The sequence below is a fragment of the Anabrus simplex genome, chromosome 5 (genome assembly GCF_040414725.1).
Source record: "Anabrus simplex isolate iqAnaSimp1 chromosome 5, ASM4041472v1, whole genome shotgun sequence".
Taxonomy (NCBI): domain Eukaryota; kingdom Metazoa; phylum Arthropoda; class Insecta; order Orthoptera; family Tettigoniidae; genus Anabrus; species Anabrus simplex.
Genome location: NC_090269.1, coordinates 187,295,164 through 187,308,119, shown reverse-complemented (window position 1 = coordinate 187,308,119; position 12,956 = coordinate 187,295,164). Strand labels below are relative to the sequence as shown.

Below are 12,956 nucleotides of genomic sequence, written 5' to 3'. Positions count from 1 at the left end.
TGTCAAGGGTCGCCTAACTACAAGCATATACAACGGTATACCTGAGTGAAAATCAATAAATATCATTATTTAGAAATTAAGCAGACCTGGCCAACAGCTGGAAACTGCAGATGATGATGATGATGATGATGATGATTTAGAAATTATCAGAAAAATTATTTGCACTGGCATACATTTTGTATCCGTCAAGACACTAACTTCGCAGATATCCGTGCAAGGCTCCAACTATGGCTGCTAACCATGAGATTATTATCCGACAGTGGTTGGATGAAAACAGTGACGATGATGAAGTTCCACAGGATGACAGTAATGATGGTGAAGAAGATTTTGTAATGGAACAAGTTCTGCACTCTGATACTGAGGAAGTAAATAACGATTTTAGTGAAAATGGTGACCAGTCTACTTCGGATAGTGAACAAAGTGATAATGCTGTTAGTGAAGTAGTATATAGTATAACTAATTGAGCATTAACGGTCTGCAAAATCTCAGAAGAAGCTTGAAATAGAACGTATTATAAATGAACAATAATTAATTTAAGACTAAAAATCTAAATAAATAACAATGTATTCAATCAAAACGGAAATAAAATTGTGGGCTACAAGTATTCCCGTATCAAAATTGCGCACGAGTACCGCAGGGCTAGTGGTGGAACAGTTTGGGATCCAACCAGCCTTTGGACTAAGGCCTCAACATACATATGATACAATTATGATGACAATAAAAAATATATTTAATACACTGGACATTTTGATCAAAGTTAGACCAATATGAGCTTCACAAAAAAAAAAAATCATTCAGGAACAAACTCCAATTGTGGAAAAAGATATTATTTTTCATCAGTATTGACAGTGTTAAATTTCAAAGGAAGCTAAACTGTTTGGCCAACAATGCTTTCATTTTTTTTTTTAATTATTGGACGTTTTCTGAAGAAGAGGATATTGTGCTTTCATGTTTGTCCTTCTCTCTCCTTTCTATACATCCCAGTTCCCATACTGACCTGTTGTGTTTATCTTGTTATATGTTTGTTTTGTCAATATGACTTGATTTGTCACTTGTTTTTTCCTTCCCATTACATATATGGAAGTATAGCATGATTTGCTCCAACTCTTGCAATATTATTCCAATAATTGCAATAGTTTATATTGTCAGGCAGAGTGAGACATAGCAAGTACCTTCCATTCATATCTACCCCCATGCTGGTTTGATAGAACTCAGAAGCTATAATTAAGACTAATCCAAAAGCAGTAAACAGTATTTATCCTTTAGTTTGTTAGTCCTGTAATAAGAAAATGTATTTTTACAATTTCAATAATAATTCCAAAGCCAATTCAGCTTAAGATAGAACAAACTAAAAGATAAATACAGCTTACTGCTTTTGTATTAGTCTTAATTATAGCTTCTGAGTTGTATCAAATGAACATGTGAGTAGATATGATCAAAAAATCTCAATTCACTGAAGATGTTCTTAGAGACGATGAAACATGTTTTAAAATTATAAATTCACATGAATTGTATTGACTAGCTGATTAATTTAATTTTTTTGAAGTGTAAATCCAATAACCCCATATATAAATGATACCAGTAAAGAATTGGAATCACAGATAAGGCTACTGTATTTGCAGAAGATGTTATACTGTATAGAGTAGTAAATGAGTTACAGGACTGTGAATGACTGCAGGGGACCTAGACAATGTTATGAGATCGACAGCAGATAATGGGATGCAAAGTCAGGTAGTAAGTTCCAAGAGGAAAGTCCTCTCAGTTTTAATTACTTTGTTTATGGTGTGAGAGTACCTCATGGGAAACACTGTTCCAGGTATTAATATAAGGAATAATCTTCATTAGGGTAATCATATTAACTAGGTTGTTAACCCTAGAACACAAATCCTCGTAATTTTTACGACGCATACTTGGCAACACGGCTCTATCTGCTAGGCTTTTTGCGCCACGTTGCTGTCCTACTCAGTAGCTTCCTACAATACCGTGAGCTTCGTCAGTGTGCATCAAATTAAAGACTGTTGCGTCGTAAAATTTACAACGATTTGTGACTACGTATGCTAAACTTAGAAAGGTAAGTTCTGTAACAGAGTTACATTAAAGCACTATACAAAATGAAATAAGTATTTAGAATCACAGAACTTGTCATACACATACTGGTAAGTAACGCATGCCCGTATTTTAGCCGCAAGTTGCCGAGAAAAGACTTTCTCATTCGTCTAAGTGAAGAACTCACCAAGCCATGGATGACGAAGAGACTGGAAACACCAAGCTTACAAACACATCTACGAGAAATTATACAGGTTAATCTAAGTGATAGTTCATCTACCCAACGAAAAGGATTGGTTATTACTGGCAAGAGAACTATTCGTCAAATCTGTCCTGCTCACAAAAGGCGAATGACGACAACATACTGCAGCGAATGTCACCGCGCATATCGCAAGTAACATAGAGCAAATCTTTGCACTAACTGCTGTAAATGAGACACCAGGGACTTGAAAAACTAAGAGTTAACACTCTGTAAAATAATTTACATGTTAATACATGCTTCTTATATTACATTTTGTGTGCAATTACATTCTATCATCATGGATTTAAATAGTCGTAAATTTTACGAGGGTTTGTGTTTATGTACTACCAAATTAGGGTTTGTGCTCTAGGGTTAAGAAAGGTTAAGATCTCTTCACATGGTTATGAGAGTATTTAGGTTAAGGATGTAAAGGAGAGGGCGTATAAGTGTCTCTTAAGACACCAATTAAAATATGGTTCCAGTGTATGGGATCATCACCAGAACTACTTGATACAAGAACTGGAAAAGATCCAAAGGAAAGCAGCACAATTTGTTATGGGTGATTTCCGACGAATGTAAGTTAATACAGACAAAACTGAACCAGCATGGTTAAAATAATCAAAGGAGTAGTGTTACAAAAATCTTGCAAAGTTTAGGCTGGGAAGACTTGGGCGCAAGGAGACAAGCTGCTCGACTGTGTAGTATGTTGCAAGTGATAAATATCATTATTGATCCATATTGAAGATAATATATGTAGAATGCTAAATAGTTTATTATGTCACCTATTCAAAAAAATTGAATGAATTGAATAGGTGACATAATAAACTATTTAGCTTCCTACATATGTAGTATGTTTCGAGCTATATATATATATATATAGAGAGAGAGAGAGAGAGAGAGAGAGAGAGAGAGAGAGAGAAAGAGAGGGGGGGTATATTACTAGTTATAAATTTCTGCCATCCATGGAAAGAAAGAAAAAAACTCTTCAGGATTTAATATGATCTGACCTGATATTTATTATTGCTTTCCTAAAGAAATTTTGCTCTTATAAGATAAAACATTTGCAACTAATTTTCTAAAGCCCTCTTGTTTCATTCTGTACTGTAGAGTTAGTTTGTCTCCATTCCTTTTCTATTCATAATTACAACTATCCCCTGTCAAGAATACAGACAAAGTACTACAACACAGCCAGACATCTGTACCAGGAATTTCAGCTCATGACCTAATATACATATCCTACTCCTTAAAGACCCGAAAGACAAAACCAAGGACTATTACATGCAGAGATCTCTCTAAAGTTGACTACAGTATGTTCACTGAAGACGGACTAGATGTTCCATGGCACCATATACTGACAGTTGACGACATTGACATTAAAGTAAACATATTAAACGAATATCTGACAGCGCTCTATGATCGATATGCCCCGCTGAAAACAGTACGGGTAACACGAGCCCCAGCACCGTGGCTAAACTTAGAGCTAAAGGAGTTAATGGCAAGACGAGATGTAGCACATAGAAAGTTTAAGTGACAACCGACACAAGACAATTTTGACGCATTTAAACGGCTACGAAATAAAACATCGCAGGCAGTACGCAACGCTAGAATTAGACATGCACATGGGAATAGGTAAACAAGGAGACAATCATCCTATTGACATATCCCTGGACTCCCTCAATACACATTTTACCACTCCTGGACATACCATTGACAGAGAAAGGAAACATAGAACACTATACAGCAATTACAATTCCCCTGCACCTGACAGAGAAAAATTCTACTTTTCACATGTGACACCCTCGCAAGTTAAACAAGCCATATTTAGAATAAAATAGAAGTCCAAAGGGATAGACAACATAGAAATAGAACTTATTAAGACAATAATTGACATAATTTTACCTACTATAACTCGCATCTTTAACCATTCACTAATGACTGGCACATATCCCTGTTTATGAAAAGCTGCCGTTGTGTTCCCGCTCGCTAAAAAATCACTGCCTGAAGATGTAACTGACTACAGACCTGTGAGCATATTATTGGTCCTTTCAAAAGCCCTAAAATTCATTGTACACCAACAAGTCTCCAACTACTTGCAAATACACGATATTCTTGATGAACACCAGTCTGGTTTTCGACGTAACCACAGCACTAGTACTGCACTACTTAAGGTTACAGACATTTGCAATGCGATGGACAAAAGACAAGTTACCATCCTAGCTCTTCTTGACTTCTCTACAGCTTTTGACTCAGTTGACATAGACATACTACTTTCCAAACTATTTAAAATCCAGTTCTCGACAAACAGTCTTCAGTGGATGAATTCTTACCTCCGCGGTCGTCTGCAGTGTGTAAGAAATAACAATAATGAATATTCATCCTGGCGATCCGTAAAGGTTGGTGTTCCACAGGGGGCTGTCCTAGGACTGCTTCTATTTTCTGTCTATATCAATAATATTACATCGTCGGTAAACAGCTGCAGACACCACATGTATGCTGACGATATACAATTATACTTGCACTGTGAACCGGAAAGACTAACCGATGAAATTAAAAATTTCAATAGAGACCTACAAGAAATCTGTAACTGGACTGACAAGCATGGACTTAGATTAAATAACGTAAAATCTCAAGCTACAATAATTTCACATCCTCGGCATTGTTCAAAAACCATAAACAAATTCACTTTACCAAAACTCTACCTACAAAATTCATCCATTGATTTCAGTGAATATGTCAAAGATCTCGGCATTACGATAGACGAACATCTTTCTTAGAAACAGCAGGTTACCAGAATCTCCAGGAAAGTAGTGGAAACGTTTAAATACCTGGGGAGTGAATTAATGGAGAATGCTCGACTGGATGCTGAGATTAGTAAAAGGATTCAAGCTGGAAGTTGTTTCTATCATAGTGTAAGAAACATGTTATGGGACAAAGATGTGCTAACGGAAGCAAAGGATACTATGTACAAGATGTATTACGTACCCATAACAACTTACGGAGCAGAAACTTGGACAATGACAGAGAAGGATGAGAGTCGAATACAGGCAGCCGAAATGAAGTTCTTGAGGAGTATGATACAGAAGAGTAGAAGAGACAAAATAAGGAATGAGAAAATCCGGGAAGAAATTGGAGTGGAAAAAATGAATGATAGAATAGAGAAGAGCCGACTAAGATGGTTTGGGCACATAAAGCGAATGAGCGACGAAAGAATGCCAAAAAAGATGATGGAAATGCAAATCCAAGGAAGGAGAGGCCGTGGTTGACCACGATTGAGATGGAAGGATACCATCCAATGCAGCATTATAGAAAGAAACCTGGACTGGGACACAGTGTTGGAGGAGGAGTGGTGGAAAGACCGAAGAAAGTGGAGAGGAACCATATTTGCCCCTACCCGGCTACAGCTGGATAAAGGGAAATGATGATGATGATGATGATGAACTCACTTAAAAGATTCCGCAACACATTTTCTTGAGTATTAAAAGAACGCCTCATTTGCACTCTGGTATTACCTCATTTCGACTACTGTGACACCGTGTACAACAACCTGACTGCTACTCTTAACGACAAACTACAACGCACGCAAAACGCCTGTATTCACTATATATGTGACCTACATTACTTTGACCATGTTACACCTGCCTACGATGAACTCGGTTGGCTAAAACTCAAACAGCACCGTAATCTTCATGCTTTATGCCTTCTTCGTCGAATACTCTCCTCATGCTCACCTCCCTAATTGTACAGTCAATTTCACCCCCTCTCATCCAATCACAGTTTCTGATACACTCTTATCTATTCCACCTCACGGCACCACACGATACGCAAACTCATTTGTTGTTTCTTCGGCACGACAATGGAATACACTACCCGTCTCTGTCAGAGGAGCCTCACCTGCTAGTTTTAGGCAACTTTGTCACCGCTACCTTCTAAGTAATGCTATGGAAATATTGTAGATTTAGCCTTCCTCAAACTATAGACTTTATATAATCCCAATGTTATTACCAAGGTTAATAGGTATTGGCTAATCATGTCATAATTGTGTAAATAGTCATCTTCACCATCTTCATCATCATCATCATCATCATCATTCTCCCATTTTTTTCCTATTTTTATTTTTATCAAAATATTGTATTGTTTAGCAGTTGCAAGATATTTCAATTGTAAGTGTATTTATTTCAATTTTGCACATGTAGATACTGTATTTTCTGGTTAGATGGAAGAGAGGGCCTAATGGCCTTAATCTTGCCAGACAAAATAAATCCATTGTATTGTATTCCATAATCAACACATACAGTGGAGCTTCACAAAATTCATTTTCTTTTATTTCTAACTAATTTTCTCTAGAGAGCATACGGGGGAACATGACACATTTACAACAAAAAGTGCACATCCTCTCTCACAAAGATCGGACACTATAATACAGTCATCAAACCTGAAGTAATGTATGTGAATGAAACATTGATTCTCAGTGGCTGGAGAACATCCTGAAGGAAGAACAAAAAATCACGCAGAAAATTCCTGGCCCAGAAAAAACAAAAGATGGCTATAGACTGAAATCCCAAAAAGCAATAGAGGTCCCAAAGAGACCAGACACCAAGTGGACTTTGAGAGATGAATGTATGTAGTTATAGGGGCTATTATTTCAAAGCAGGTCTCATGTTTGATTGCCCTTACAGGACCTCACCAGGTCTTGGGGCTGTGTCAACAGCCACCTGGTTAACAGCAGTAGCAACTTTGTCTTCAGTGACAGTTGTTTCTGTTCCATCTAAATACACATATTCGGCTGCAGTGAAATCCAAAAAATATTCCTGTCTTAGACAGTCGTTCACTGTAGAAAAAAGTGAGAAATAGTACAGTGGAGATAAATGTAAATTACAATGTACAAAATTATTGTTCAAGACATGACTGAGTGCCTTCTTTCTTAGATTATAGAAAAGGAACTGAACTGGTACTGAGCTCTCCGTTTTTCTCGTCACATTAAGTTTGTCTTCAGGATGGCTACTTCATTGAAAGCTGAATTAAGTGTTGCATGTTTTTATCACTTTAAGTACATGATAGTAATGAGTGGATGGATGTTCAGACCCAGGAAGTAAGTGAATGACTTTTGATAGAAATACAGCAAAATTCACAACTTTTGTATTGAAGGTTTCAATGTTCTGAAAATCAGATTTTCACTTAATCATTTGGATCTTCACAATGCTAATCCTTACTGCTCACTGTGGGTTGTGCAAATGCAAGAGAAGTGTTAGCTATATCGTGGACTGTCAAGATACAACTGGTTACTTGAGTAGGGGATTTATTTCGTTTTGCTTGTTTAGTGACAACAGTGGCCCTATGCTAGCAAGGGTACATTTTACTGATTATGGACAGCAATCCCCTATTTGCCTTTATAACGTTTTCCACAAACGGAGCATGGAGAGAGTTGTGAATGATAGGGTTTGGATTTTGATGGACTGTCATTGGTATTATTGAGGTTATCAGCCCCTGAATATAATGCATATTAATAAAGTTAATAAAGAACAGAAATATAGGTTGCTTTTGTATTGAAGATATTAACAAATGTAAGTGAAATACAGTTGAGGATTAATCCAAATAAAGAGGACATAAACTACAGTATATGTCATGAAAGTAAACAACAAGTACCAATGTATTTTACTTATCAAATACAGGCTACGAGAAAAGGAAGGTAAATGACTGGTTTGATGATAATTGTACCGGGCGGTACACCTCCACGCCGCAAATTCACATATTGCGCCAGTTGAAACCTCTTTACAGGAGAAAGCCTGAACTTTAACAAACTGTATTAACTCAACGGTTTCTCGGAAGATGTCACTACTGTAAATTTGGTAATTTTGAAGTGTTCTGAACTGTGTCTATTTTGATTTGTGTTTGTTTGCTCCGTATCAAGAAGTTTGGACATTCTCTAACAGATGTCTCTACCAAAACTTTGATAACGCACTCCGGTGTAAAGGAATGAACTTTCTTGAAGAAATTTAGCATTCATAAGTTTTGTTTTTACTAAATTTTGTTCTGTGGTTTGGGGGTTGGCAACAGTTATCCTTTCTTTCCGCCTGTTTTGAATTTAACCAATAACTAATTTTTGTAATTAATTTCTGACCAATAGTGTCTTTCTTTCTCAATGTTGATGTGTAACTTTCAGCTATCCAATAAAAGAGAAAGGATGTGTCTACTCATTCCTGAAAGGTCTCGAATGTTCCACGAGGGTATATAAACTGCTGATTTTTTGTCTCGGGGCCACTTCAGTAACATCTTTCTTAGTGTGTGAATATGTAGCAGGGGGCGGGAAGCGCCTCTTTCTTCAAGCAGCAGTTCATCTACAAGGTAATGGCCTGTTAACATCTTCATTTCTTGCCAGCTCAGCGGTTTAACTCTCGGGGAGGGTTCGAAACCTTTAGTATGTAACCTACCTTTTTAAAATGTAAATTCTTTTCTGTCTATCTATAAATTACAAATCTGTAAAGCGGGGATAGAGTGCTTCACCCTCTCGAACTCCCCTTCATTTTTGAAAAAGGAGGTGACTACGTTTTCATAACCGTTCCTCTCTTCTTTAATGTAGTAAAGCTTTCTCATACGTGTCACCTCCCTAGCTTGGGATTAGCCCCTGTATGATTGGCCTAGCGCCACATAGGTTTTAGACAAACTTGGTGTAGGAGTGCAAGTTATCGCCTCCATTCATTTTGTATTTTGGGCCATTTACTTAACCCGTTTTGTTTTCCTTCCTGCGAAGGCCCAGTAGATTGGGTATTAGTTACCCCTGTTTCCTTGTGTGCCTTTAGGGCAGATAGAAATGAAGTTTGTTGTAGCCTTTGATAGGCTTGTAAAATTGAGAGCGGGTCTGCTCTTTTTTCTTAACATTGTAATTAGGAGCAAGTGCTCCTCGTACTTTGGGGTTTTCTGCCCTTCAGCAATTGCGGTTGTGAGCTGTGAGCTCAGGAATTAGACTTGGGGCTCGAAGCCCAAATCTTGTAACAAACTGTAATTTGTTAATTTGTTGATCTGCTACTTGGTACCTGTTATACTTTGTTAATTGTTGATTTTGAAAAGAAAATATAACCTTTGTTAAAGTTTTAAATTAACTTTAATTTTGTAGTTGAGACCTATTCCAGCCCGCACCTTCTTTCACCTCTAACTACCACGGATATCTCCGTAACAATAATAATGAAAACATTCTGAAATTAATTAGTAAAAAAAGGGAAGCCTACCTATCCCTTACACAAGACCCTTCCTCTGTAGTGAAGAAAGCACGTTTCCAAGAGCTTAAGATGAAATGTCAGGCTGATATAAGACAGATTAAAAATGAATGGTAGTAACAGAAAGCCAAGGAACTCCAGACTTTGTCCGATACCAGAGACCTTTGGAATTTCTACAAAAAACTAAAGGAAATTGTTGGGCCCTCTCGCTCTTCATCAGGTGCGCTGAAAGCCATTGACAATGACACCATCCTTACAGACAGTCGAGACATATTAAGACGCTGGAAGGAACACTTCAGCCTACTTTTGAATCGAAGCTCAACTGCTGCCAAAGACTTCCTCCAACATGTGCCACAACATCCTCTGCAACTGTGGATGGCAGGCCAAATAACATCCCTCTAGAACTTATTCAAAGTGGAGGACTACCTTTGATTTTCTCCCTAATTCTTAGTAATTTTGGAAACACAGAAGGTGCCTGCCGACATGAAAAATGCCACCATAGTAACCATTTTCAAGAAAGGCGATCGAGGTGTCTGTGGCAATTATTGTGGCATTTTCCTCCTATCCATAGCAGGAAAAGTTCTGACAAGGATTTTGTTGAACCGTCTTCAGACTGTCTCCGAAATGGTACTCCCTGAGTCTCAATCTGGGTTTCAGGCCTCAAGAGGTACCATTGACATGATCTTTTGTGCTAGATAAATCCAAGAGAAATGCAGAGAGAAATAAGTCCTGCTTCTTTTGGTATTTTACGATCTAGAAAAGGCCTTTCATTCTGTTCCTAGAGAAGCTATGTGGATGGTATTGCGGCGTTCTGGCTGTCCTGACCGTTTTGTAGGCTTAATCCAGGCTCTTCATGATGGAATGGTTGGATGAGTTCTTCACCAGAATGAGCTATCAGAAGAATTTCCTATCACAAATGGGCTTCAGCAAGGCTGTGTGCTTGCCCCCACTCTTTTCACCCTGTACTTGGCAGCCATGCTTCACGAGACTTCTACTATCGACCATGTGGGTGTGGAAATTAAATTTCGGTATGATGTAGGATGCTAAATAGTTTATTTGTCACCTATTCAATACATTAGAAATTTTAAACATTTAGGAATTTATCATTATTTGTATATGAGACATGTTTCGCCCTTCCTTGGGGGCATCATCAGTCATAGTACTACCTCAAGGCATAAATCAGGTACCTACCTGATTTGTAATTAACTTGTAAATAATAAGATATAACAATGACATATTACAGTGGGAAAGTCAAGAGAAAAACAATGTTCAATGATGATATAGATAACAATATATCAGCCATTGGCTGTAAATTATCAGTTGTGAAGGATAACAGTATCAAAATGTTAGGGTATGTTCTACAAAGGATAACTTAACATATTAACATGTGGCAGTTTAAGGGAAAGATAAGTGACTTGTTCTAATAGGTAAGACCACAGGGTAGTTGACAATGTCCAGCAGCAGTGGTCCATATGAAGTATTGATGTTATATTATCAGAAATGTTGGTAACTGTTACTAAAATCTCATTAGGAAACAGTGTTCATTGAGAAAACAATGTTCATTAATAAATGGAGTTTAAAGGGGTTATATTAACTTATTTATATACACAGTAGTTGGCACCAATGCGTAAAACCACAGGGTATTTTAGCAGTGTCCAGCAGTGGTGGTCTGAAGAATCATTGACGCTACGGCTGATATAATGTTATCTATATCATCATTGAACATTGTTTTTCTCTTGACTTTCCCACTGTAATATGTCAATGTTATATCTTATTATTTACAATTTAATTACAAATCCGGTACCTGATTTATGCCTTGAGGTAGTACTATGACTGATGATGCCCTCTAGGAAGGGCAAAACATGTCACATATGGAAATAATGATAAATTCCTAAATGTTTAAAATTTCTAATGTATTGAATAGGTGACAAATAAACTATTTAGTATCCTACATACAGTATCTTCAATACGGATCAATAATGATATTTATCACTTTTTGGTATGATGGCGGGCTGTTCAACCAAACTAGGCTCCATTCTCAGAGATTGACTCATAATATTCGGATAATGGAGCTTCAATATGCTGATGACAATGCAACACCTGCCCATACACCTGAGGAGCTTCAAATATCCATCAACTGTTTTAAGGAAGATTATGAACGATTTGGTCTGACCAACACCCATAAGACCAAAGTACTTGCGCAGCCGGCACCAGGTGGTATGGTCCGTAACTAAATGTCACCATAGCAGGAACACCTCTTGAACAAGTCGACCAATTCACCTACCTTGGTAGTATTCTAACTACACACTGCAACTCAGAAAAGGATGTGGAAAATAGAATACGCTTTGCCCATGCAGCTTACGGCCGCCTCTCCCACAGAGTTTTTTTTAATAAGGATCTCTAATTATATACTAAACTAATGGTGTACCGAGCTGTAGTCAAAACAACATTACTATATGGATGTGAAACCTGGACACTTTATCGTCGCGACATAAAGAAACTTGAACGCTTCCACCAGCAGAAACTTAGATCCATCATGAACATCAAATGGGATGACTACATAAGTAATGTGGCAGTTTTTGACAAAACGCATATGAGAAAGCATAGAGGCCTTCATCATCACTCATCGGCTTAGATGGGTTGGTCACATCCAGCATATGAATGATAGCAGACTGTCTAAACAACTTCTCTATGATGAGATTGGTCATGGTAAAAGGCCTCAAGGTGCTCCTTTGAAACGTTATAAAGACCAGCTTAAGAGGACTATGAATAGCACCAACATAAATGCCAACAGCTGGGCAACAACTGCACAAAACCGTGTTCTCTGGTGCAAAACTACTGCAGAAGGCGTCTCACTTTTTGAGCAGGCACATCGCAGACAAGAAACTGAAACACATGAAAAGCGGAAACTACGTCAGATCCAACCACGTCCTCCACCCACCTTTAGATGTGACTTGTGTGGCTGCACGTTTCATGCAAGAATTGGCTTATCAATCATCAGCGACATCTCCACAGAGCCAACAGACTTTAGGAGGAACTGCAGGGAAAAAAATGTATTCTCGGAAACGAGTAGTGGCCGCCGATGACGATAGACTAAGTATTACGAGGGCACATTCACTAAAAAAGACAGAATAGATGAACTCTCAAATTGTAAAACATTGAGTACATACCAAAACAGCCACCTAAAGTGATCAAAATAGCAGAAGCCTTGAATCAGATGAGATCATATCAGAGCTATGTACATCTACTAGAATACAATAAATAACTGGATTTATTGATCCTATTTTAAATGCCTGAATAAGGCTGCCCATATCTACACTCATTAGTACCTAAAATCTGTAACTTAGTATTGTTTTGCAAGAATTTTCCAGGTTTGACCACATGTATGCACAAATACAAGAAAATCATCACGTCTCATGGTTCAATTAATCCTTAGTTGGTGGAAGAAAATGTTCATC

At 37.7% G+C, this 12,956-nt stretch overlaps 1 protein-coding gene across 2 annotated transcripts in view; it reads right to left on the bottom strand.

Annotated features, from left to right (window-relative positions):
* Positions 1 to 12,956, bottom strand: part of Pdk (pyruvate dehydrogenase kinase) — a 465,625-nt gene that overhangs the window by 13,616 nt on the left and 439,053 nt on the right. The window lies entirely within an intron of this gene.